At 49.4% G+C, this 19,632-nt stretch overlaps 1 protein-coding gene and 1 pseudogene across 3 annotated transcripts in view; one reads left to right on the top strand and one right to left on the bottom strand.

Moving 5' to 3' along the window:
- Nucleotides 1-19,632, top strand: part of MGST3 (microsomal glutathione S-transferase 3) — a 56,675-nt gene that overhangs the window by 17,541 nt on the left and 19,502 nt on the right. The gene's annotated exons all lie outside the window — the stretch shown is intronic.
- Nucleotides 1,064-1,161, bottom strand: LOC138565214 (U6 spliceosomal RNA; annotated as a pseudogene).

The following is a 19,632-nucleotide window of genomic DNA, read 5'->3' as shown; positions in this document are numbered from 1 at the left end:
CATTTTAGATTAGGCGTTTCTCACCCATTATACAGTCTAATAAACACCCTTGAACTGTGATCACTTGTCTGTCTTTACTGTTGCCACCATGAGTTCTTTAGACATACCGGTCATCAAGAATCAGACCTACATAACCCTGCTAACTACATATAGGCCTGCACCTCCCCTCCCTTCTTTGAAATTTCTTAAACATATTGCCTTAAACAATCTCCAGTTACCAAGTATTAATGACCTCTGCAATATTCTGACTTCTGCCCGCTGTAACAAACTGTCCTATAGCCTAATCCTCCTCAATATCTCTGCTACCTTTGACACAGTGGATAATTCCTTCATACTGTCGCCAAACATGGAATCCAGGACACCGCTGTGGACTGGGTTGCCTCCTAACTTTTCACCAGCCATCTCTATTTTATGGATGTCGGCCACGTTTTGTGACCCGAACTCCCTCCCTGTCTGCCCCACAAGACTCCATCCTAGGCCAATTAATGATCACCCTCTAGACTTACTTCGTTGCTTAACTTCCCCCACCCGTCACTATCTGCCTATCTTTTCTCCAGCATCTGTTACAGGTACTTGTGTTTCTGGGCAAACACCTTCTTACATCGGTAACGGAAATGAAATGTAGTAAATGCCTGTAAATAACACACTTCATGTTTTGGGATAAGACCTGTTGATTTTTTTGACTTTTTCTTTGACTTCTGATTTTTGAATCCAGTGAAATGTTCCATTCTTACAATCCATGTGGCTGTGGATCAAGAAGTCCTCCTAATTGGAAAGCTCCTATGTTGGCCCGAATCCTAGAATTACCATAAATCCATCCCCTGGGAGAGTCCATGGCACAATGGGGAACGCTAGGACTATGAAGTTGCATCCACTCTGGTTTTGCCCTGTCTGAACTTGTCCTCTTAAGCCTTTTGCTTAGTCATTGAGCGGAAGAACTGGTTCCAGTGTAGGGAAAGCTGTGGCTGGAAGACCAGGGTGTGGCGTGGTTGGGTCTCGCCTGTGTTGTGAGTCACACGTTCTGATTGCCATCTCTTCTTTTTTTTTTTTTTTTTTTTTTTTTTTTTTTTTTTTTGCGTGTCATCCTTGCGCAGGGGCCATGCTAATCTTCTCTGTATCGTTCCAATTTTTAGTATATGTGCTGCTTCTTTTGTATGCAGCTGAGCAGTCATGAAACCACTGTTTCATGTTTGCCCTTTGGCCTGGAAATGTTACATTTGAAGATCCGAAGGCGCCGATTCGTGATAGTGAAAAGATTGACTCCCTCTTAAGGTTTCATAGAAGTGTCTGTCATGAACAACATAGAGACATATAGTGTGCCATTGAGGAGAGAGTGCTTTTTAACGCCCAAACACCAGGGCAAACCGCTTTAAAGAGGCGACATTGAAGCCCCAAAACCTAAAGGGGATTACTGGCTGCAAATGGAGGTCATTTTTTAGTTTTTTCTTTTTTTTTTTTTTTTGGGTGGAAAATTCCAGGTTGTTGCCTGATGGCAAAAAAAATCCACCTTAGAGACATTACTTTGCAGACATAAGGCGGGAGGGAGGCTGGGGGCGGGTGAATTCGGTGTACTAGGTATAGTTCCCTTTAAGCCGTAAATTGCTGAATTCCGTGCATTAAGACAAAATCAGCTGGTATGCCCAGTGTATTCAATTATGTACATAAATGGTCAGGGGTTCGAAAGACCTGCGTGGTTGACTGCAGTGTTTTCATTGCAGGAATTCTCCTTAACATATGCTTCAGAGCAGTGTTGAGAGGGGCTACGTCAATGGTAAGGAAGGCATTGCGTCAAAGGGAAAGCACCATTTTTCTGGTGCATAATGTCTGTCTGTTTCCCATCCGTATTGGTGCCCTTGAAATGGACCTCAAGGCCCTTCATACTAGGATACGATGTAATTACTGGTGTCAAATGCTGCAGAAAGGTTGAGTAAGCCTAGTAGGGTTTTGTTTTTAATTTTCCATCTGCAGTAGGCAACACCCCCACACCCACCCCATACCGTAGAAGGCTACTTCAATAATCTGTGGGTCTGAAACCTGACTGGATAGGTCGGCTGAATTTATGCTGTTCTAAAAAAGCACCTGGCTGGAATATATTGACTTTGCAGTCAGTGGCGGAGGGGGGTAGGGTGGTAATCAGTTGCTAGGTTCATTTACTTCGCAGACAGATAACCTTTAGAGTAGCCTGCCTAATAGAGGCCTTCTTTGGGTAAGGGTGGCAAATAAATTGACATGGGCATTTATGACACGAGGGATCCCTTCAATGAGTTGGTGGGCTTGATTTTTACCTGGGAATCCCTGGATAAGCGCTGGTGGTCACATTACCAGGCAGAAGGGGGATTAGACCAGTGGGATTCAGGTTTTGGGGGATTTCATTCACATGGGCTATGCATTAGGCTTATTTTTTCCCTGGGCTTCACAGTGAACCTCCTAGTAGATCACTTTTTGGATGAAAACAAAAGCTATACTTGGTGATGTAAATTGCTTTTGAAGGCATTGGTTCTGTGTAAGGGAGAGCTCATTCAGAGAAGTGTGTGCTTGTCAGTGCTTCTGTATTCTTTAAACTACTGAACGTTCCTTAACATATGGTGAACTGTGTGGGGCACAGTAGCTCTTGTGACGTGCGGTCCTGTTGACACATCTGCACAGCGGGAGACTCATTGGTCTACGGGATACATTGTTTTGTGGAAACAAATGTAATAAGGGAGGTTTAGTGTATTCTGGGATCCAAGGCCTGATGTGAGGGTTCATACTGCGTCGCTGACCCCCGCAGCGCTGCCATGATGTGAAACGTTTGACTGACAACTGTGCCACAGCGTCGTGCAAACTGGAACTGCCGCTCATGACCCGCGAGAGGAGGTTGCAGTTTGCGCGACGCTGTGGCTGGTACTGCTTTGGGTCACAGCAGTGGCATCCAACCGCATTGTGGCAGGAGTAAGTGCCAGTTACTGCAAATTCCTCTAGTGACCCCTCTTGATAAAAGGGGGTGCCATTTTGGCCTGACCTTGCCTGTTGCACCTCCATCCCAAATCGAGACCCTGCTGCCCGCGACAAGGGAATAGAGGATCTCACGCCGCACTGACGAGATAAACCACGACCAGGTATGTTACAAAACATGTATTTGCGCATTTATCAGGAAGTGTGTGCTTTGCGGCTTAAACGTACACACACACACACTTTCCTTCTTTCCGTCGCGGTGAGGGGAAAGAGAAACCAGTGACAGATTAAGAAAACGTGTGCACGTGTCAGCAGACGAGTATCCCGCATTGCAAGAGTGGGGGTCGGGGGGGAGGGGGGGGGTGAGCCACTAAAGTCCTGCCACTTCCAAGCAGTGCACGCAATTCCATACAATCTCATTCACGCCCCCCAACTGCTCAACCCTGGCCCAAACTACTTTTTTAGCAACATAACAAAAAAAACGACAAGACCATTACAGATGCAGGAAGCTCGTCTATTAGAGCTCCTTTTTCCTGGGCTCTGGGGCAAAATACATGCAAACCTACTATTTTGCATATGGATTGCACCAACCGAGGTGGCTGCACAGAAAAGGACATTTCAAGGAGCATCATCTGTCTTTGATACTTGGAGGCACCATGGAAGTTACTATAGAATAAGTAAGGCAAGTGGCAAATGACTGGTGCAAAATACGTAAATTGCACTATTCTATATGGAGTAGCTCTATAGTCATTGTTTTTTGTTTTTGTTAAATAATGGTATGCTGTATCAAGCTATGACGTGAATCAAAATCACTTAACACAGCTGCAGATAAAACCCAGAGCAATTACATGATTTGCCCAGTATCTCGTAGTTTGGTTGCACCAAGCATAGTGTTGCAGCATTCGCTAAGGGATGTAGACCAAACCACCCCTGTGCATTTTTACAGGTTCTTCTATAAGCCACGCCCATCACTTCTTAGACCCCGCCTCCAAATGAGGAATCTTCTCAATTTCTTACCCCACTTAAAGCAGTGGGTCTGTCCTGTGCAGGGCGTATACTGGGTGAGGCAGAGTGAATGTATGTGGTGACACTAATGAGTGGGACATATTACAATCTCCATGTCCCAGCATCCCTGCTGATACAGAAGAGAAGATTTGAACTTCTGCACTAGAGGGGCAGAGTGTGTTGTGGGAAATGTAATCCTGTTGTGCCTGTGTACTGTGAATAGACCACCAATCTGGCTTGAGTTTGGGCACTCTGGCATGTGATGGGAGGAAGGTGACATGCTCTGGAAATAGCTGGTCTGATGAACTTCTCCTGAAGGTTCCCCTTTCCACGTACACCGGCTGAATAAAACAATGGCTCCCTACACTATAGAACCTCCTTCCAGGCTCCCAGTGCTGGCCAATGGGCCTGTTCTCTGGAGTTGAGATCCAGCACCAGGTGTGTAGCAGGAGCTCGATCTGGCCGGAGTAGGCCCCAAACAACCCATGCCATCAGCGCTCTGTGCTGGATAACAGAGAAACGCTTGCCCACTACGGTAGAGAGTAGGGGCGGAGCAGCACATTGGCGCCGTGAGCACTCTTCTGGCTCCGCCCTCTACATCACACAGCAGGACACCAGGTCAAAGGCCTTCTTAAGGATGGCTGGGACTGCACTCGCCATCTTGAGAAGCCGCCATCAACCTGCTTCTGGAAACGTAGTATCCGCCGTCGGCATCCTCATCCTGCTGCTGCTGGAGCCACCGCCATCATCCTTCTGGAGCTGCTGTTGTACCGCCAGCCAGGCACGCCGCTCCAGTCAGTATTGTAAGCAATTTGCCATGCATGCCAGCCCTCCGCAGATTATGTTACTGAGCCCGCTCTACTGTGCGAGCGCACTGTGCACACCCAGAGCACATTACTCTGGGCGCACAGTGCTCGCCTTGGTGGGCTCGGAGATCTAATCTGCCCCACTGTGCGAGCGCACTGCGTGCACAATGCACTTGCACAGTGGGGCAGATTAGATCCTTCGTGGGTAAAATTTCCAATTGTCAGAGCAATTTGGTATATTCTTTGGGGGAGGGGGTGATTGCTTTTTTTTCTTTTCACTTTCTATTTGAATGGAGGGTTCTTTTTAGCCCATTTACTTTCCTAGATATGATCAGGACTGGTTGTAAGGAACGTTGGTTAATTTGCGACACTTCAGTGTGTTTTGTTTGGCATGATGATGTTGCTTCCAGTGCATCCGGTTTCCGGTACCACAGTGTTTGACTTGGCGCTTTTCTCCCCAGATTTAGGACCCCAAACTTTTAAAGAATATGTATTCAATAACATTGATCAAAGCTACTAGCCGCATGGTCAGAAGTAACCAGTACATCTTCATACGGGCAGGTGCAATATTTGTGTGGTTGCCCCACAAGGCCATGTACAGTTGAGTATTTAAAATGTAGTCTATTTTGAGCAATTGTTATCTGAGCAGCACAAGCACATCTGCCAAGTTTTGGGGTTTCAAGACGCAAGAATGTAAATGAAAACAAGTACTGTACGAACACTAAAAAAGTTAAATTCAGTGTGGCTCCATGCTTAACCCTGACGGTAAGCCCTACCCCAGCGCTTGCTGGTTGCCTTCACACCTCGTTAGATGATGGAACCTGCAACGCGGGGACCCCCAAGGTGGTTTTCAAGTGGTAATATCTTATTTTGGGTGCACCAGTGTCATGGAAGTGAAAGTGGAATTGATCTATAGTGTGGGGTTTGGAAAAGAAGCAGCATAAACAAAACTGTGTAGTTGAACATTTCCTTTGAGGTCATCTGCCAGCTACGCCCCCCTAAACACTGACTGCACCCCCTCCTCCAAACTCCGTCCCCACCCCTTGTGGGACCCTCCCACCCCCTCCTCTTTTCCACCACTGCAGGCTGCATTTGCCAAGCCACCTTCCTGGTACAATTAAGGAAACTCTAAAATCTGAGTCTGACCATCAATCGTGATTGAACCTTCCTGCTAGACCTGCCTCTGCACGTGACCTTTGCCTTGGACAACATGTACTTTGTGGTGTCTCGGTGTAAATCGTGGCTGCCGTCTCAAATCTACAAGCCTGTATTTGAAATAAGAGCTGCAGGTGGGGGTTTGCTTTAATCGAGTCTTTCCATCAAACCTTTTGCTCGGTTGCCATGAGCTGGTGTTTGGGGAGGGGAGGAACTGGGTGGGAATGGCCATAGGGATTAGCATTGCCATGGGCAGTCAATGGGTGGGCAAATAACCCAACCACTAAGAGCGTTGTGCCCCTCGTATGCCATTTCTCACTCTCTGTACTCTAAATGACAGTTTCAGTTTACAGGTGGCGCCACATAATGGCCCAAACAAAACATGGCGGGACACTGACATTTTAATCTGCTCAAAAGGCCTGCCTTTGTGGTATGACGACTCCTTTTTAACGATGGAGCTGTTGAGCTCTGTCATGCATCGGACCCCTATTATCTGGCCAACTAGCTGAGGCCGGTCCATTACTCCCGGACGAACAAATCTTCGGCCTTTATTTAATCTCCCAATTGAGAAAGGCCCCCTCTTCTAGGGGCTTTTTCTTTAAAAAAATAAAAACCTAGAAGGCCGAGGTTCCGCCGCTCTCGTTTTTTTGGCGTTTATTTTGATAACCTGGAAGGGAAGTAAATAGTAGAAGGGAGCCTATGCTAACTTGCGCTGGTTACAGAGATTATTCGAAATTTGCACAGAATTAAAAACTGAGCACAAGGTGCTAGCGTGTATTTGTGTGTTTCAACCCTCAGGGGGCCTTTTTTAAGGTTGAGTGTTGAAATAAAACTGTATACAGAGCAATAAATAGCAAGATATCCAAATATGAACGATAAATGAACAATGGTAAATCAACCCGTAGATTGCATTGTGAAAATCACATTAACAGAAAAGCCATACATTGTATGAGAGTTATTAGTTGGGACAATGTAAGCAACATGATGCGAGAAGTGCAGGAAGGCGTGTGGAGAGAGGGAAAAATAGCACATAAATGTAATTAGTAATTATTTGAACTTTGGATACACCTAGTAAAGTGGCTGCAACAGTCAAGATAGACACTGGGGAGGGGGTGTGGCGGCTTACAGAGGATCAATAAATATCCACAGGTTCTGTAAAGAGGAGAAAGAATGTTGGTTTTTAGACTGGACTGGTGTCGGTCGGTTGATGGGGCGTGGAGGTCCGATAGCCTGGCAATGCAATGCAGTATGACCTGCCTAGGGATAGAATGGGTAACATAGTTGAAGAGTAGACAGCAAACATCAGTGGATGGAAAGTGAGTGGCAGCATAAAAATGGGCATACCTGGCAGTGGTAGGCCGTTCCAAATAAGTGGAGGTCAGCAACAAAGTAGAAATACCCAATGGACGTGTGGACAGCCTGGAAAGGTCCGTTCTCTCTGGAGAAGGGGGGTGATGAGACACTGGCCACAGACCACTTTTGTTTACCCTACACAGGTTTATAATTACCTGGGGGGTGATGGGGTAAATGGATCCCCTGCTTTTCAGCAGCGTATTGGTGGCAGCGTTCCGCAAGCGTCCTTGGCGTGGCAGAGAATGGCAACCTCCTGTTTTTCGGCAGCGCGTATTGAAGTGGCGTTCCTCAGCGACGATTAACGTCAAGTGAGGCAAACTGATACATTTGAGCGCTACGTGCAACACATCATGCGTTATGATTTAGGATTGGAAGAGGTGCGTGATGTCATGTAAGCGAAGTCTTGGCACCGCGGATAAGAGTGCCCATGTTGGAAAGGCAGTTGGAGTGAAACAAAGGGGCTAGCTGGATTGAGTCACGCATGATGAGACTGCACACCTGCATAAGAGTAAGATGCGGGGAGGGGGTAGACTTGCAATAAGTGTACGTTGAAGCTGTTTAAAACCAAACAGGTTGGTATGCTACATACAGTGGTGCAAATGGGAAATAAAATGGTGGGGGAATCCCACAAGGACCAGGGTGGGGACAGAGTTTTGAGGGGGTGGTGTCTGAGGAGGTGGGGTTTAGAGGGGGCAGAGTTGGCAGTTGACCTCTGATCAAAGCAAATGTCCAAATTATACAGCTTTTTTCTGATTCCTGCTGCTACATGTGCTGTGAAATGTTTTGAGGATCATTATGGCTTGCTCACTTCACCCCACAAGCCATAAATGCTTATATTTTTTATTGAATGTATTTAAGAATAAATAATCTTTAAATACACAATTTGCGATTGCATTTATCACAAACCTCCCTCTTGGGTACTACATTCTGGCACAAAAGGAATGAATGGCCATGTGCAACTGTGGGCCACTTTTGCATTGGTGCTGAGTCAAAATAGCACATCAATCGGCCCCACTTGAAGAGATGGTATAGAGGAAATACTTCCGCTGCATGCAGAAAAACCTAGAGGTTGACCAATATTTTACTTCCTTACTTCCCGATTGCAAATCTTACATATTAAACGCCAGAACAACTTGGCCCAGAGCGTAATTTCTTACTCTACCCCAGAGGCTAGAATTCACCCGGTCAAGCAGAGGGATCTATAAGGAGTAGGGCCTGTGGGGGCGTGGCTAACCGCCATGTAGGAAGGACGTGTTCGGCGCAGCTCCGCTCGATACGATTATGGATCCGCCACCAACTACCGCTTAAACTTGACTGCAGCCACTTGAAAACAGAATATAGGTCGTGTGAAGGAGTGTTCCGCCTGTTGACGAAGTTTGGGAGCCTCACGACCCTCTGAGGGCCCGCACCATCGAAAAGAAACGGAACGTCGTACGAGGACAGAAAATGGCGGCCATGATGATGCCCAGCCTGACGCTGTAGCGGAGCCCTGTGACCGACCGGGAGGAACCCGCAAGGGGCCAGCCTTTATGGAACTCGATCTGAAGTGGCAGAGATTGCCTAAGCTGAGACTTGTGCTCCTGTGTCCCGAAGAAGAGCAGCGAGGAGACGGAGGGGGGAGCGCCTGATGCGGCCTTAACTACACCCTCACCGGGCCCTGCTGAGCGGCCCACTGGCGTAGCCCGGCGGGCGGCCGACGCACAACCCCCCCCACGAAGTATCCCCAGCACGGCGCCATCGGACACAGACTGTGTAGTGCCTGCCGAGGCCTGACGGACCACGAAGATAGGACATGACCACTAAGGGCGCCCGAAGCAGACACCGCCAAACTACCATGGAGTCCTTCGCGGCCGCTGGAGCGATCGGACCCGCGGAGGCTTCTGCCCCTGTGGAGGTGCCGGGCGCCGCGAGACCCGAGCCAGCCAACTCCCAACTGCTAGAGGCCATCAAGACACTCCAGAAAACCATGGAGGACAAGATTGATGCGGTTGCGATCGACCTGAATTTACTGAGGCAGGATGTGCGCTCTATCACCGGCAGAACGGACGCTCTCGAGATCCAAGTCCGAGACAATACCGATGCCAAAACTCAACTTTTAAAGGATGTAGACATTTTGGCGCAGAAAGTGAAGAACCTAGAGGACAGGGCTGAGGAGGCCGAAGGAAGGGCCCGCAGAAACAATATCAGAATTATCGGCCTGCCCGAGGGCATCGAGGGCAACAACCCTACTAACTACGTCGAGAACCTGCTCATACAGGAAATTGGGGCCGGGAAACTGTCGCAGGGCTTCACTATTGAAAGAGCCCATCGCTCCTTAGCCAGGAGGCCCCCACCGGGGACCCCACCAAGACCCGTAATAGCCAAAGTCCTCAACTATAGGGACAGGGAATCCATTTTGGCCTTCACCAGGATGGGCGGATCCATACAGAGGGACGCCGCAAAGATAGCAATCTACCCTGACTACACCCTGCAGGTTCAAAGGAGCAGGGCCCAGTTCCACCACACCAAGGCGAGACTCAAGGAAGCAGGCCTGCGCTGTCTACTCCTCTACCCGGCTAGACTCAAGGTCCTGCGCAACAACAAGGCCCACTTATTTGATAACCCAGCAGAGGCCTGCGAATGGATGGACAGAGAACAGATCCCGGACATCGAACGGAAGCAGCGCGGGCCCTAGCCGCCCGCAACAAAGGAACTTCTCCACTCATTGACTGCAGTCGCCGATCGTACATTCATATGACAATAGACGTGGCGACACTGATGGAACCGGAGCCGCGCCGGTCGTGGCGCACCTCCTGACAACACCTTCGGAGGCAGCCCCTTTCCTATCCCCGGGATACTTTGGGTGAGTTCACCCGCCCGTAGGGCACCGGAAGACCCTGGTCTGATGGGGCAGAAACGGGGATGTCAGAGCAAGGGCAACCTCGCTAGACGTGTTATGTTTGAAGTTGTGTTTTTTGTTAAGTTAGACGTTGTTGTTTGTGGGGGTTTGAACCCCAAGTTGGGATCGCAGTTTGAATTGGACACAAACCGGACCGGGACCAAACGCAGCGGAATTGCAACCAGGACGACCAAGTTCGTCAAACCCCTCAACCTCACGCTTCCCACAGCCGCACGACCACACACAGACCATGGCTGAGAGGATCAGAGTCATGTCCTGGAACGTCAGGGGGCTAAACAGCTATATCAAACAGCGCCGCATCCACGCCTACATGAAACGCCACAGGGTCGGAATCGCCCTCCTTCAGGAGACCCACTTATGTGGCCCTAAGCTTGCAGCGTTGGCCAAGGTCTGGCGGGGCACCCTAGTGGGCTCCCCCTACTCCACCTACGCCAGAGGCGTCTTGATATGGATCGCCCCCTCTGTCCCAGTCAAGCTGACCCACACCAAAACGGACAATGAAGGTAGGATGGCCCTGGTTCAGGGCACCATAGAGGGGCGGGACGTCCGCCTGATTTGCACCTATGCCCCGAATCATGATGCCACTGTTTTCTTTCGCTCGCTGTACGCTCGGCTGACCCCGAGTAATGAATGCATAACGATATGGGGAGGTGACAACAACTGTACCCTGAACCCTCGCATAGACAGGTCGGATGGTAAACATGGGGACCCCTCCCCACCCGCCAAGATATTGAATGCCCTCACGCAGCAATATGCCCTGAAAGACCTGTGGAGAGTGCAAAACCCCGAAACCAGAGGCTACTCCTTTTACTCCCCCCCACATAAGGTCCATACCAGGATAGACTGCCTGTTCATTAGCGAAGAGCACGTGGCGGGATTTGAGGACACGCAGTACCTAGCCAGGGTACTTTCAGACCACTCCCCTTTGATGACCTCGTGGGTGACCACGACGCCCAGGCCCCCCATCCCCACGTGGAAATTGAGGAGCGAAGCGCTGTTAGACAAAGCCTTCAGCGAACAAATCAGGGAGGGTTCCACACATTACTGGCAGACCAACATTGATAGCGTCAGATACTTAGGCACAGCCTGGGAAGCCTACAAGGTGGTAACTAGGGGGGAAATGATAGCCGCGGCTGGAGGGGCCCTAAAATCCGTCACGTCCCTGCTAGCGCACGCTGAGACTGAACTCCAAGACCTCGAAGCCACCCCGTCCCCTGATCCCGCCCACCTGCAAAAGATGATTGATCTTAAACAAACATGCCTAACACACTGGGAGACGCTGGGGAAGTTGAGTTATACAAAATTCACGGAGAGGAATCATGCCCTGGGCGATAAACCCGGGAAGCTTCTTGCATGGCTTTATAAACGAGAAACCCCCAAATACCCCATTTGCTCCATTCGTAATACAGACGGCCTGACCCTCCACACGCAAGTGGGTATCAACGCAGTGTTCAAACAATATTACCAAACCCTTTACTCCGATCCAGCCCCGCCCCCTGACCACGCGATCGAAGACGCCCTAGACGCCATCTGGCTCCCACGCCTGGAGGACCACTTGGCAGATCCCCTCGGAGCCCCCGTCACCCCCGACGAGGTCACAGCCACCATTAGGTCATTGCCCTCGGGTAAAACGCCGGGACCGGACGGTCTCCCGAGCGAATTTTATAAGGCCTATGAGGACATACTGGCCCCCCTGTTGTCCAAAGTATATAACGAGGCGTATGACATAGGCCACCTCCCCGACACCATGACTGAAGCCACCATCATCCCCTTACTTAAGCCCGACAAGGACAGCTCTGACTGGGGCTCATACCGCCCACTATCCATGTTGAATGTAGACAACAAAATCCTCACCGCATTACTGGCCAGAAGGCTTCGTGCAGCCGTCCCGTACCTCATACACCAGGATCAGACGGGCTACATGCAGGGTCGCTCTATGTCCGAGAACCTGCGAAGGCTGCACCACGTGATACACAGCACAAACGGCATGCCCGGTAAATATGCAGTTGTGTCCCTCGACGCCTCTAAGGCCTTTGATTCGGTCCGATGGACATGGCTTTATGCCACCTTAGCAAAGATGGGGATCGGAACGGCTTTCTTGAACTGGGTCAAACTCATTTACACCAACCCCACCGCCAGAGTGCGTACCAACAACACCTTTTCTGAAAAATGGAGCCTGGCCAGGGGCACTCGGCAAGGGTGCCCCCTATCCCCTCTACTTTACATCTTAGCGATTGAACCAGTGGCAGCATACCTTAGGCAGGAATACGGTGACGGGGGAATAACGATAAATGGTGTGAACCACCTTGTCTCCATGTATGCGGATGACATGCTCCTCTACCTGAGGGATCCCGAACACCTTCTCCCCTACATCCTGGAAACCCTAGACGGGTTCCACAGATGCACAGGGGTCCAGATTAACCACAGCAAGTCTTGCTTATTCCCCCTGGCTGCACTTAGTGGAACCAAGGAAGAACACCTCCCCCCTCTGGCCCTTAAATGGGAACCCACTACGTTCAAATATCTGGGCGTCATGATCCACCGGGACCCTGAGACCGAACATGTTCTGAACACGGGCAGGGCTAAGGAGGGACTGGCTAAATCAATCGACCTATGGTGCAAATTGCCCCTTTCGATGGCTGGTAGGGCGGGACTCCTTAAAATGGTAGCACTCCCCCGTCTCCTACATTTCTTCACCAACGTCCCCTACAACATCCCCCAGCGTTTTTTCAAAGACCTGGCCATGCTATGTAGGAAACTCTTATGGCGGGAGGGGAGGCACAGAGTTGCCCTAGACATTACCCAAAGACCGTACGAGAGGGGAGGCCTGAACACCCCTAACTTTGAGCTCTACTACATAGCGGCCCAGCTTACGCACGTGATCCAGTGGATGGCTGATGATGCCATGACGGATACACGCCTATTGCAGCCCCCAGACGCACCATGGCTGCTCAGGGACCTCCTCTGGATCGGACCAATGCCCAAAACGCTGGACGCGCACCTCATCCGCCTAGGCACTCAAATTTGGAGTCGGGCCTGCAAGTTGGTCAAGCTGTCCGACCCCTACTCCCCACAGATCCCTATAGCCGCCATCATGTCCACTAGGCCGGAAGACCGGAAGGCGATCCGGAACATATGGGAACCCTCCGGCGTCGCCACTCTGGGCGATCTGGTGGACGACCAGGGCATCCACACATTTCCCGAGCTGCACGAATTGACTGGGGTCCCACTGGGCCAGTTCCTTCTATACGGGGCGGTGCTGGACAGACTTAGGAGGCGATGGCCGGATGCAGAATCCCAATGCGCCGGACACGAGGCCATAGAGAACCTGATAGGTGTGGCAGAAGGGGGACACGAAACCTCTAGGCTTTATGAGATCCTAATTGACAACACCACACATAGCGAACTCACATGCAAGAGCAAATGGGAGGCCGAGCTGAACACACTATTCGGCGACACGGAGTGGGAAACAATAACACACTATCACAAAAAGGTTTCTAGGAATGCCCGATTCCAGCTTATCCAATTTTACATCATCCATAGGGCCTACCTTACCCCAGCTGTCATCTCGAGATTCAATGGCGCTGGTGTGGTGCGGTGCCCCAAGTGCCAAGAACCCGCGGCCTCCCTGACCCACATGTTTTGGGCCTGCCCGAACATACGAACCTTCTGGTCGCAAATTCAGACCAAGGTAGCAGAGGAGGACATAACGCTAGACGTGCAATCCCCCAAGGCATGTCTATTGGGCTCGTACCCACGAGATTCAATGGCGCTGGCAAACCTCTCAACAGGCTCAAAGACTTGATGTACATCCTCGCAAAAAGGCGCATCGCAATGGCCTGGAAGTGTCCCAGGGCCCCTAAACTTGTAACATGGTGGGAGGACCTTCGCAGATGGACTGTGGCTGAAACCGGGGCCTGGGAGCTGGCGCAAAGACAGCAAAAAATAAATGACTCGGAGGACCTCCTGCAGTAGATTGCTCTCACGACGGCCCTGTTCAGTCCTAAGGAAGCCAGCACCTCAGGCGAGGACCCGGACAGCCCGGGCTCACCCTAATGCCAGCAGCAGACTGCGCAACCCCGGTCCGGGTTCACTTGGGGAGGGAGGGAATGGGAAATTATTGTGGATATTTAATTGATTGTCGTGTTGATACTGGTTGTGTTTTCTTGGAAAAAACAATAAAAATATATTAAAAAAAAAATAAAAAAATAAAAGGAGTAGGGCCTGTAGTTAACCTAAGGTACTTACCCCTGCCCCCTCCTACCCCCCCCACACACGTTTTCTGGGTGCACTCTGCTGCCCCTTTTTAATGATAATTTGCCTGTTTGGGTCCAAGTAACGGAAGGAATTAATAGCAGTCGCAGTACTATCCAAGCAATATTGTCAACTGATAAGATGTTGTCTTTCTGGTCTGCTCTAGGATGTTAATCTTTACTATGTGACCACATTAGGATAATACAGTTGCTTGACCGTTTGATATTGGGTACGATAAGGTTATTTTGGAAGCTTCTCTGATTTGGGTGATCTCCCAATATTTCTAAACAATACTTTTTTGTTTTTCTCTTTTCGATGTTTATTTCTTCTTTACCTTTTTAAATCCTACCCTACTCCAACCCCTGTTTTCTGTCTTGCATTTGTAAAAGGGAACAGGTGGTGCATTCTATAGCAGCATATGCCCTGCTTTGAAGAAGGCCCCTAGGCCGAAACACGTGTTAACCAATGGCATAAAGGCCTAACAGTTAAATGCGCCACGTGCTCATGTATTGAGTGTCTTCTTGATCTATAGATACAAAATAGGCCACATCCTTAATGTGAACAAGAATAGCACTGCAATGTGCCTGCCAGGTGCCATGCTGGAAAGGCAAAATTGGAATCAAGAAAATGTATGAACACAGGATCTGCCCAAGGATATGATGGGTATTGGATCAAGACGAGAGGTATTCAGCGGTGAAAACTCAAAAATTTGAAACATTGCGATTGTTTGGAATATTGTGTAAAGATACAATTGAAAATGAAACGCATGAGTTTAAAAGTCACTAGAACCATGGAGCACTCCTGAATCAGTGGAAGTGAGATCAGGCAATGGAAAGAACCCAGGAATGGCCAGAGGGGGTGTCGCCGGGTCTATGTCCTGATTCATGTTAATATGAACGGCGCAAACGGAATGTCCCGCACGCCCCACGATTGTGATGGGCAAGGACCCGAGCATGGAAGTGGCCTACACTGCATCTTATGTGGGACTCCCTTCCGGGGCGAAGAGAGCGGTGTTTTTGATGGAAAGCCAGCCCGGTCCATTCATACCATGGCAACCCCATCAACTGGTTGCCTTTGGTGCAAAGCTGGTATATCGGAACAACATGAGTTGCGCAGTGCAGGCAAGTAGGTGTAACACTGGCCCACAGGTTCATGAGATTACCATAAAACTGGTAGTGAGCAACGGACACATTAACACAATGTTGTTAAGACATTTAAACACTCAGTCCCTGCTGATAGTCTGTGCAACTAAAAAACTATTCCTTTCCCATAACCATCACCTCCATTGATTTTTATTTATTTGCATTTTTAAAGATCTCACACAGCCTGGGAGCATCGAGGCACTGTTACAGGATATGTCTTAGTTGCATGTTTTATAATGCGCTTAATACCCAGAGGTTTCCAGGCGCGGACCTGGGGATCGAACTTGTGTTGCTTTGTGTCTTGTTTCCAGGCCAGCACTTGCGGCAGAGCTGTCCTCCCGGGACTACAACGTTATGGTGGGGTTATACGGTGGCTCGCTGCAACAAATGAGCGATTGGGGATGGGGTGTGGAGAGAGGGACTCTAATCCACTACTTGATGGCGCCCACTTGCATTGGGGATTTTATTGGGGTTGGTTGCAGATTGGCCGGCACCCATTCGGTGGCGGGTTGGCAGACAGGGAACTCGGGAGAGTTCCTGCTGGGCTTCTGCACCCTGGATCTCTTGTGTGTGGGTACTCTGCTTTTCTTCTCCTCTTAACATGCGAACCCCTTGGTCCTTCCATCTCCCCCACGCCCCCCCCCACCTGCATCTCCTTTGAAGTAAAGAGCTTGTTTAATAACGTCGTACTCTTCACAAAGTGTGTCGGTTTTGTTTTCTGCTTTATTACTTTTTAATACCTATATGGGTGACGCATGAGCTTTAAAATTCACTATTTGAACACACTTGGCAGACCCCCTCCCAACGCTACTTGGAGGTGTTGGGCTTGCTCGCGCAATGTAAGTTGGGGCCATGTCTGGTTACCACACCGTTCCCGCCCCCTTTTTTTGATGCCTCACGGAGACGCTTGATTATTCTGGGGTTTCTAGTGGAATGCTGAATGGACACCTCTCCAGGTGAAGTGCCCCCTCCATCAGCAGGGCCAGGTGATGCCAGTTAAGGGGTGTGGGGGGTCGTCTGGCCATTGGAATCCCAGAGGAGTGCAGAGAATATAAGGGTCGAGGGTAGTGTGTAGTGTTTTCACACCACTGCACTTTTGAGCAGCACGCTGCACTTCATTATCTGGCACTTTAACGCGCCGCATCTTTCATGGCCAGCAGTAATCTATTGGCCTTTATAAGCCGCGTCATTTTTGGTTTTGCTCCCTTGTAAACGATAAATAAAATGAATTAAAAATCAAGATAGGAGATGGAGCCAAAGGGAATGCTACAGAAGGGGATGCTGGAGAGGGCATAAGAGTGGCATAGGATCTGTACGGTACCCTGCTGCTATTTGCATGGTCTCCAGGCGGTCTGGTGGACCAGATGAGAAGGGGGCAAAGTGAGAGAGTGTGGTGGATGCCCTCGGATGCACGTGCAGGAAGAGGGAGCGAGGGAGTTCAGACAGTCGAGGAGGAGGCGGCAAAGTGATGCCAGAGCAGTGTCTGGGTTGAGTAGCCTGCCAAGTCTGAGGGAGCAAAGGTGGCATTTGACTTGGCCAACACCTTTAATCATTTGAGGTAAGGCGCTGCCAAGTGGTGTGTGCCCGTTTTGTATGGGCAGGACTTTGTATCAGCTTTTTAGTCCAAGCAAAGATGACGGCCCATGTGGGGAGCAGAGGTGGTGCAATCCTTCTGCGGCCGGTCAGAGGGCAGTTCTTGCAGCGCGTTGGGCAATTGTAAAGCTTCTCTAACCAGCATATTTTTCCAGGTAAATGTTGAAGCTTGTGACTGCCTGAAGTGTGGGTCCAGTGAGTTTGAGTTTAGATCCACCAAACTTCAATTATAATCCGAGGTTCTAAAGATTCTCATGTATGTATCTTTAGTCTTTGGGTATCTACGCCGCATGCAACCTGGCACCACATGAAAACGATGGCGTGGGGTTCCTAAATGCTTAGTCTGTTCCAGTTCTTGCTTCTACACTTACAAATGCTCAAAGAGACTGTTTACACTTCATGCAATGGCAATGGGCCGGGAGGATGGATCTGGGGCGAAATGCTGCCTTATTACGCGGGGGGACTCAAAATGCATAAGGGTCCTGTTGCCCGTGTGTCCAGTTCTTATAGAGGTCGGTCTTTGGCAGGAAAGGACAAGTTTAAAGCTGGAATTTTGTGAAGACTATTTTTTTAAGAAATATGTGCTTACCATTGGCTCCATCTTGCCGCTTAATTGGCTGGTAAAACCTAGATAAAGGCATGTGCTTATCGCACCTGGCGGTTATTTGCTAAAGCCGCACCCTTTGAGAGTTCCCGTGTTGAACCTTAGTCCAAGTGCGCTTTCATGACCAGGCACCCTACTTTTTTCGTACCAGTTAAAACTCTGGCTGTGGTCCAGCAATTTGCAGGACATGGGGCACATTTATAACGCTGTGGGGGAATAATGTTCGGATGACTTTAGCTGTAATCTTCAATACTTTGTCCTACTTTCTCATTACAATACTTTAACCTTACGCCCCATCTTCCCGACCCACGACGTGACCCAACTATTTACTACTACCGGACTCCTGGAGGTATAAATGCCTCTTACCTACAGTCCCCAGTTATTTTCCCACGGGGATCATGGACCCTTCCACCATGAGAGGGTGGGGGATGGTAAAATGGTTCTGTGACGAAGTGTAGGAGTAATAAAGATTACCAGTAAGCAATCCAAGCATTCCCTTCTCGCCCCTCTTCCTCATTACTTTACTTGCTTCTGAGGTTTACAAATGCATCCCAGGGGAGCCGAATGAGAACCAATCGCGCATACCACCTAGACTGTTCATGGGTGAATCAGTTCACCTTGGCTGTGTTGCAGGCAATTTGTGGTATTTTCTGTTTTAAATGTATGCTGAATTGTGTGGTGTCCTTGGAGATCCTGAGTTTTTGGATTGCAAGGACCGGGACGAGGAAGAGGTCAGTAAAGCAGGTATTGCTTATCGGTAATCTTTATTACGTCTAGTCCTGCGCTTACTCATCACAGACCTAGCATCCCACCTCAGCCTTCCTTGCAGCGGTGCACCGTCGCCAGTCTCCTTCGGTATTAACAGGAGGTAACACGTGTGGTCATCCCCTTTGTGCCCCACGGGAAGCGGCTAGTTTTCAGAATCTTGCTACGAGAGGGACTGGAGTGAAGGCTCGCGACCTCCAGATTGCGAGCAGGACGAGGGGGGAACGAAGACCAAGTAATCCCTGCATGAGCCCCGTAGCTGAAAAAGGCAGCTAGGTGTAGGGGAGTAGACGTCCCAGGTTTGCCAGGACAGTCCTGGAATTAGGTCCTTTGTCCCCCTGTCCCAAGGGTGTTTTTAATTTAAAAACCACGTCCCGGTTTTTGGAAAAGGGAGTCCCTGTCCCGGTTTCTGGATAAAGGGAAGGTTATTTGTCTGAAATGATTGAATATTGATGGTGGTCAATAATTCTAAAGCAAACATCAGAATAATTAAGATTAACATTGTGTTCCTCTGACATCCCAGGCTGGGCTTGAACACCCCCCAACCTTTCAGTAGCCACCATACTCATTACCAGTTTGGACCATACCTGCCTAAACTCTGGGTATAGCCCACAGACTCTGGGTTTTCACGCTCTTCTTAGGGTCTCCGGGGAAGAGCATGGAGTCTCCGGGTTTATGGCCACTCAGGACACCACTATAGAAATGAGCCGTAAACCTTCCTGTATTAGGCACATTGCTGCCTGCGCGCAAACGCCATGCACAAATAATAAACGTTTCTGCAATCTGGCACTGAACGTTACATGACTGTGCCTGAAAATCCAGTGGTCTTGCTGTCAAGTTACAGAATTAATGTAAACGTGGGCGAGTGCAGAGCATTGTGTTCCCTTTTGTGATATCTGGCGAGGAAGAAAACAAAGGTTCATTCTTTTGCCAGCTTTTCCTGTTTCTATTGCAATTGTTTGGGGGGAAAACTGCCCTGTTATTTTAGCACTTTTGTTTCTTGGCAGGGGTTATTTATTTATTTTTTATTTATTTACTATATGGGTGTGGCAGGTGGGCAGAGATTGGGTGCCGTAATTCTCGGGGTTTTTGGTTCTCTAATGTAGGCAGCTATGGTTTGAG

The sequence above is a fragment of the Ambystoma mexicanum genome, chromosome 1q (assembly GCF_040938575.1).
Source record: "Ambystoma mexicanum isolate Mex_15411 chromosome 1q, UKY_AmexF1_1, whole genome shotgun sequence".
NCBI classification, from domain to species: Eukaryota; Metazoa; Chordata; class Amphibia; order Caudata; family Ambystomatidae; genus Ambystoma; species Ambystoma mexicanum.
The sequence above is the reverse complement of the archived record's forward strand: the minus strand, read 5'-3'. Positions and strand labels throughout refer to the sequence as shown.